The 7,470-nt window shown below is 36.3% G+C and overlaps 1 pseudogene; it reads left to right on the forward strand.

The window, feature by feature from the left end:
• Window positions 1–449: 449 nt before the first annotated feature.
• LOC123245709 lies at window positions 450–7,104 on the forward strand (annotated as a pseudogene).
• Window positions 7,105–7,470: the final 366 nt, after the last annotated feature.

Below are 7,470 nucleotides of genomic sequence, written 5' to 3' on the forward strand. Positions count from 1 at the left end.
AGACTACATCAGGCCCATCCTAGAACATCAAAAAACAGCCAACACAGTAGTAGGTATATATATATATATAATATATATATACATGTATGCATGTATTTATGTATACACACACAAATATGTTCAAATTATAAGGGGCAAATGCCATGAGCTAGAGATTCTAATGGAAGGAAACAAATTTGACCTTACTGGAATAATTGAAACTAAGTGGGATAGGAACCATGAGTGCAATATGGTTTTTGAAAGGGCATGTATTATTCATAAGGAACAGAATTAATTAAAGGAGACAGTAAGTTGCCTGTAGCCATATATTTTAATAAATTATATTTACTGGATAGAATATAGAGACCAGAGATGAAGGGAAGAGAACATATTACTTACCAAGGACCTACTATGTGCCAGGGACTGTGCTCAGTGCTTTATAAATATTATCATATTAAATTCTTGCAGACATGGCAGATAGAGTTGAGACAGGATCAATGGAAGGTGAAAAAATAAGTAGTATTGATGTGAGAGTATATTACCTCTGAAAAGGAGGAAATAATCAAGAAGTTTAGGAATCATGTAAAGCTAGAAGCTTGATATAATTTTTTCATTTTTTTATTTGAAATTTTTTATTTAATTAATTTAGAATATTTTTCTATGGTTACATGATTCATGTTCCTTCCCTCCCCTCCTCCTACCCCCCTCCCATAGCCAGTGAGCAATTCCACCAGGTTTTACATGTGTCATTGATCAAGACCTATTTCCATATTATTCATATTTGCATTAGGGTGATAGTTTAGAGTCTACGTCCCCAATCATATTGACCCATATGATCAAGCAGTTGTTTTCCTTCTGTGTTTCTGCTCCCACAGTTCTTTCTCTGGATGTAGATAGCGTTCTTTCTCATAAGTCCCTCAGAATTGTCCTGGGTCATTGCATTGCTGCTAGTAGAGAAATCCATTACATTTGATTGTACCACAGTGTATCAGTCTCTGTGTACAATGTTCTCCTGTTTCTGCTCCTTTCATTCTGCATCAATTCCTGGAGGTTGTGCCAGGGCTTGATATAGTTTTGAGGGAGGGGGATGAGACTTTATTTATTAATACATTTGCTAGAGTAGTGTCTGCCAAAAACAGAAAAATAAATATATTCTTGATTTGCTCTAATGATAATTTCATACTCAAAAGATGAAGGAATATCAAAAGGAACCTCTATTTCCCACATAATTCTTCTCAATAAAGAGAAACTGGTTGCTAAACTAAAAATGATGGGAAATTTGGAAGGAAGTATATAATTATATGATTTGCCATTCAGAAAGAGAGGTAACCCTTGGTATAACCTGAAATTCAACTAGATTTTTGAAAAATAGATTTCAAAGATTTCAAGGAAATATTATTTATGATATACTGGATTAAAATAAAAAAATAAAAATAAATACAATTCTACAAAGAAAATTATCCAAGGCAAAATGGGGACGTGCTTAAGAATTAAATTTTGAAGATGAAATGGAAACATTTGGGAAGCACTCAAACTTTGAAGACATTATAAAGATACATATATCTTGAAGAAATCTTTGAGTATCAAAATAGTCTCATAATCCCAAGGTACTTAAAACAATTAATATTTCTCAAATCAAGACAAACCAGTTGTTAAAAAGTAGAACCCTTACAATATAGCCTTAGCAGCATGGGGAAGGGACAAAGGAAGATGAAGCTTAAATGCAGGGGAACCTAAGTTAAAAAAAAACAAAACCCTGCATAGCGATTGATATCTAAGGGTATTTATTTAGAGTGGTTTTGTTTTAAGTTAATAATAGAAAAAAAATATTCTTTTACAAGAGAATGACTGAAGGAAAGAAAAACCCAGTGATTATAATAGTAAATGTAAATGGACTAAACTCTACAATAAAATGAAAAAAAATCTAGATTTAAAAAACTTGCTTAACAACATTCTATTTGCAATTAAGTCTTAAATGACACTAATTATATCTGAAAAAAGGTGAAATCAAACCAGAAAGCATTGAAAAAAATAAACAAGGACTTCTTTTGAATCACCAGAAGGGTTCTATAAAAGTGAGATCATTTATAGTATATATATATGTGTATATTCATATATATGTATAATTCTTTAGTAGAATAACAAAAGAAACCCTCAGTTAAGCAGGAAGACATAGCTAAAAAGAGGCAGCATGGTATGGTAAAGTACTGACTTGGTTCAAATCCCATCTCATAGATTTACTAGTTTTATGACCCAGGGCAATTCATATAACTTCTCTGTGCCTCAGTCTCCTCATTTCTAAAATCAGAGGATTATCTTGATTGCCTCTGAGGTCTTTTTTGAGCTCTAAAATCTATGATCTGAAAAATAATAAGTGGGAAATTATAAAACTCCAATATTAAAATGATAAATTCAATAAAAAGAAAGACAATAGAAATTAAATATTAGTCAAATTAGATTTAATAGGCATATGAAGATAATTTAATGAAAAATAAAGACTGTATTTCATCATACATGAGAAGTAATTAAAAAATCATCACACCTTAAGCCACAGAGAAGACAGATATATGAGAAACAAAAATTTTGTATGTTATATTTATGGATCATAATGAAATCAAATGATTTAATAATTACAATTAATAAAATATATAGCTCTACTTGGAAACTAAAACAATTATTTTATTAAAAATGATTAAGTCAAAGAGAAAATGATAAAAAATAACATTTTATATCAAATATAATGGAAATGCATGCACTACATGTCAAATCTATAGGATATTGCCAAAATAATAGAGGAGCAAATTTGTAACTTATAGCTAGGCTTATAATTTAAATGTATATACTCATAATTTTTTTGAGAACAATTTCGGAGAAACAATTTTTATCAAACATTTTTGTTTTTGTGATGGTGAATTCTGGTGACATCTCTTTTGCTTTCATTCCTTACCTATCCTTTTGCACTTTATGAGTCTTTTTGCTATGGCATAGAAAGGGTTCTGCTCCTTTTGCTCTGCATCTATTCCTGGGGGTCTTTCCAAAAAAAGATTCTGCTCCTTTTGCTCTGCATCAATTCCTGGAAGTGAAAGACTTCCAGGAATTGATGCAGAGCAAAAGGAGCAGAGCCAGAAGAACATTGTACTCAGAGAACTGATACACTGTGGTAGAATAGAATGTAATGGACTTCTGTACTAGCAGCAATGCAATGACCCAGGACAACTCTGAGGGACTTATGAGAAAGAACACTATTCACATCCAGAGAAAGAACTGTGAGAGCCGAAACGCAGAAGAAAAAGATAGGATCAATCATGTAGTTTGATGGGAATATGAATGGAGTTTCTACTACAAATATGAATAACATGGAAATAGGTTTTTAACAATGATACATGTATAACCCAGTGGAACTGCTTGTCAGCTTTGGGAGGGGGGAGGGAAGAGGTGTGGGATAAATCATGTGTAACCATGGAAAAACATTCTAAATAAATAAATAATTTTAAAAATAAATGAACTCAGATGGAATTGTTGAACTGAAAATATCCAGAAAGATGGGAATCTTCAGAATGGTTCAAAATGAAAAAGAAGGAGGGCTGTAGGAATTAATAGTCTCCAGTCCTTTAACCATCTCATGGAGTTCTAATTTGAAATAACCTCTGAACTTTTATTGACTGGCTCTGATGGCTACCGGTTAAGGTTAGCCCCAAGCCCTGGAGCCAGGGGGATCCCACTAGGACTCTGTGGAGAACTGCCTGCTGGCACACTGATTCCATTCACAACCAGTAAGAAGAGTGCATGAAAACAGGTCAGTGATTTTAGATAAACAACTCTCATTTGGGGACACAGATTTGATGCCATGGCCTAGATTGGATTCTAGAGCAGAGTGATAGAAGATAAACAGATGACTCAGTCCCAGAAGCCCCAAAGGCTGAGTCAGTAGCAGCCACAAATAGCCATGCCTCCTATTTTTTACTCCTCTCTACTCTTTAACTGCTGCTGTACAAAAATCGCTCTTTAGAGATCTTGCCCCTAGAGATCGTCGCTCCCCTCAATTTTGATTCCCCAAAGCTAGCAAACATTTTTTCCTTCCCTCAGAAAAGTTTTATTAGCCTTTGTTCTTCTTATCTGTGATGTTAGTAATCAGAACTCTAACATGCTAAAAGGTTTCTCAGGTCTCTGAAACAGAGCTTCCAGAGACAAACTCTACCCCCTCCCCATCTCTGGTCTCTGAGGAAGCCCCACCCTGCCCCGCCACCCACCACCCTCTTGAACCATTCCCCTACAGCGATATCCTGCTTCTTTTGTCTGAGCCATGAAAGCTAAGACTAGGTCAGTTTTCATCTTTTTAAGTCTTGTACATCATAGACACAAATGTTTGTTGAATGAATGAGCAAAGGTAAGTCATGAAAAGGAATTTTCAGCAGACAGAAATACAGCACTCCCACCCCCACCCCCTGCCATCTTTTACAAAAGAAACTTTTTTTCTTGCCAAGAAGAGGAACAGGAAGGAGATTGGGGTTGAAGGTCACTCTGCTCTCTTCAAAGAGATCATACCAGGCTGGAAGTATACCTCTCTGTTCCCTTGAATAGTTAATATAGGGGACGTGATTGTGTTCCATCTAATTCTGATCACTTTGCCTGTGGGGGGGAGTTCCAAGTTCTATATTCAAGGCTTGACTGTTTTCTTCTCAAAATAACAAATTATCAAATGTATGCAAATAGGGGACAGCTGCTTGGCTCAGTGGATTGGCTGCCACACCTGGAATCAGGTTCAAATTTGAACCCAGACACTTCTTACTTTAGTGACCCTGGGCAAGTCACTTAACTTCAATTACCTAGCCCTTATCGCTTTTCTGGCTCAGAACCAATATCGATTCTAAGACAGAAGGTAAGGTTAAAAAAAAAAAAAGTGTGCAAATAGGTTCCAATTTGTTCATTGCTGAGACTGTTTGGTGACTATATTTAGATTTAAACACAGGGCAATTTATTCAGCTACAAGTTGTCCCTGAACCTCTTCTTTTTTTTTTTTTTTTAATTTTAATTTTGAATATTTTCCCCTAGTTATATGTTTCATGTTCTTTCCCTCTCCCCCAAATCCCCCTGGCCCCCCCTTAGCCAATGCACAATTTCACTGGGTTCTACATATATCATTGATCAAGACCTAATTCCATATTATTGATAGTTGGACTAGAGTTATTGTTTAGCAAATACATCCCCAATAATATCCCCAACAGCCCATGTGTTCAAGCAGTTGTTTTTCTTCTCTGTTTCTCCTCCCACAGTCCTGAACCTCTTCTTGATGGACAATGGAAACTCATTTTTAAAAAAGGGAACATTCAAGATTTCATGCATTAGAGTCATGCTTGACACTTCCCTTTCTTTCGAAAGCAATCCCAACTAATTACTAAATTTTGCTAATCCTCTCTCCACAGTATATCTCACATTTGTTGTCCCCTTCTTTCTGCTCACATCTGGACCCAGATCCCTCATCATCTCTCACCAGAACTACTATAATAACTTCCTAATTCTTTCAGCTCTAAATACTAGAGGTTTTTGTTTTGACTTTTCTATGGAATATTGTTTTGAATTGAACTGAGAATATACCACACCAAAGCCCATTCCTATATGCTGTACTGTCTTCTTATTTCACTTCATAAAGTGTTCCATATCTTTTAGGGCTGCTAGGATATAAAGAATGTCTTTTCCAATAGTGGTCAAAGCATCCCCCTCATAGAAGTTTTCCTTCATGGAGCCTCACTATTAGACACCAAATTTTCATTCTCATACATTTACTTTTTTGCCCACTTCTCACAAGGGCTATTTCAAAACTTTTCTTTTTTCCTACAAATCATTACTTCTCTACCCCCATTACAAATCTCCCTCTTGACACATTTCATTCAATAACATTTAAGTATCTACTATTTGGCAATTGGCCACAAAAGTCTTCAAAAGTCAGAATTAATTGGGTGTAAGTCTGTCCTCTGACACATCCTGCCTACATGACCCTGAGTAAGTCGCTTAGCCTCTTGGTGCTTTGGCCAACTTTCTAAGGTTATAAGTTGCAGAAAAGGCATTGACCCACATTGGTAGGAGTTTCTTTGCCTAGAAGATCCCTCTCCTAAGGAAAGAGAAGTTCAGCCTACCTTCCTTAAATTACTATGGGCTAGATATAGGGGCTAGGCAGGTAGCAGAATGTTCCCCAGTTTTGAGACCCTTCACACTGGCTCTCGGCTTCCAACTCCACCACCTGCCCACTCTGTAATCATGATGGAACAAGCCAATTCCCTTCTCCAAAGACTTCCTGGCTAGGGGTATTCCCCCCTGCTAACCCTTCTAGGTTGGGATGGCCCCCATTGAAAGAATCCAGGAACTATGGCAGGTTCAGTATGCAAACAGTTTGCTGAAGATACTAAGGCAGAATGGATAGTCTGAATTCCAAAGGAACAAGGAATGCATTCCTTCTGGTGGGGCAACTTAGCAAATGCCATCAGATTATTTCCCCACCCAGGCTCTTAACTTTGCCTTTATGGATAAGAACAAGCAGGTATTTTGGGGAGGTGAGGACAAGCACACACAATTTTAGAGGTATTTTGCTGGTAATTTTGCCTCTGATGGTGCAGCTGCTTTGTCTACTTGTTGGATTTTTTGAAAACCCAATTGGTAAAAGATGTTGGGAAATCTGGAACTGAAAAGAGAATTCAAAGACCTGGGAGACTTGCCTGGTGGAAATCACCAATTCTGATGGAATTCGAGGCTTGTGTCCAGGTTCCAGTGACACTGTGCAGGGTATTATTATCTAGATAGTAGCCTACTTTGGAATCTATGATACAGCAAAAGGTATGCTTCCAGATTCTAAGAACAGTGACACTAGGGGAAGCTGAATGGCTGCACAAATAGTGGCTGCTGTAGCCAGTGTGCTTTCCTATCTCTGATACAATGAAGCAGGGAATGATAATGTAATTTGAGGACAAAGAAACTGATATCATGTACACTGGGGCACTTGACTGCTGGAGGAAGATTGCTAAATATGAGAATGGCAAAGCTTTCTTCAAGGGTGCCTTGTCCAGTGTTCTTATAGGCATAGGCAGAATTTTCACGTTTGTTCTGCATGATGAATTGAAGAAAGTAATCTGAATAAATACTGACTAAAAATGGAAATAGTGACTAAAGATCATGTAGAATATGTAACCATACTTAGTATTTTGGACCACTGACTTTGGAGAAATTCCTGTTATTTTTTTTTAATCCAGGCTAGATCATATTTGTAAAGAAGCCAGGAAAAGCTCTGAAAAGAGGGACTCATTTATTGTGATCCATTATTCACACAATGGAATTGATGATTTGATATATTGATTCTAATTGATTTTTGGAAAAATAATAGCTACTGTGGGTCCAAAGAGGCAGATCAACTTAGATTATCTAGTTTAAATGCTAGTTTGTAGGACCACAAATTTGTGTTTAAGTGTTAATTTTTTTAATCATGTTTATTAGTGCAATAAG

The sequence above is a fragment of the Gracilinanus agilis genome, chromosome 4 (genome assembly GCF_016433145.1).
Source record: "Gracilinanus agilis isolate LMUSP501 chromosome 4, AgileGrace, whole genome shotgun sequence".
Taxonomy (NCBI): Eukaryota; Metazoa; Chordata; class Mammalia; order Didelphimorphia; family Didelphidae; genus Gracilinanus; species Gracilinanus agilis.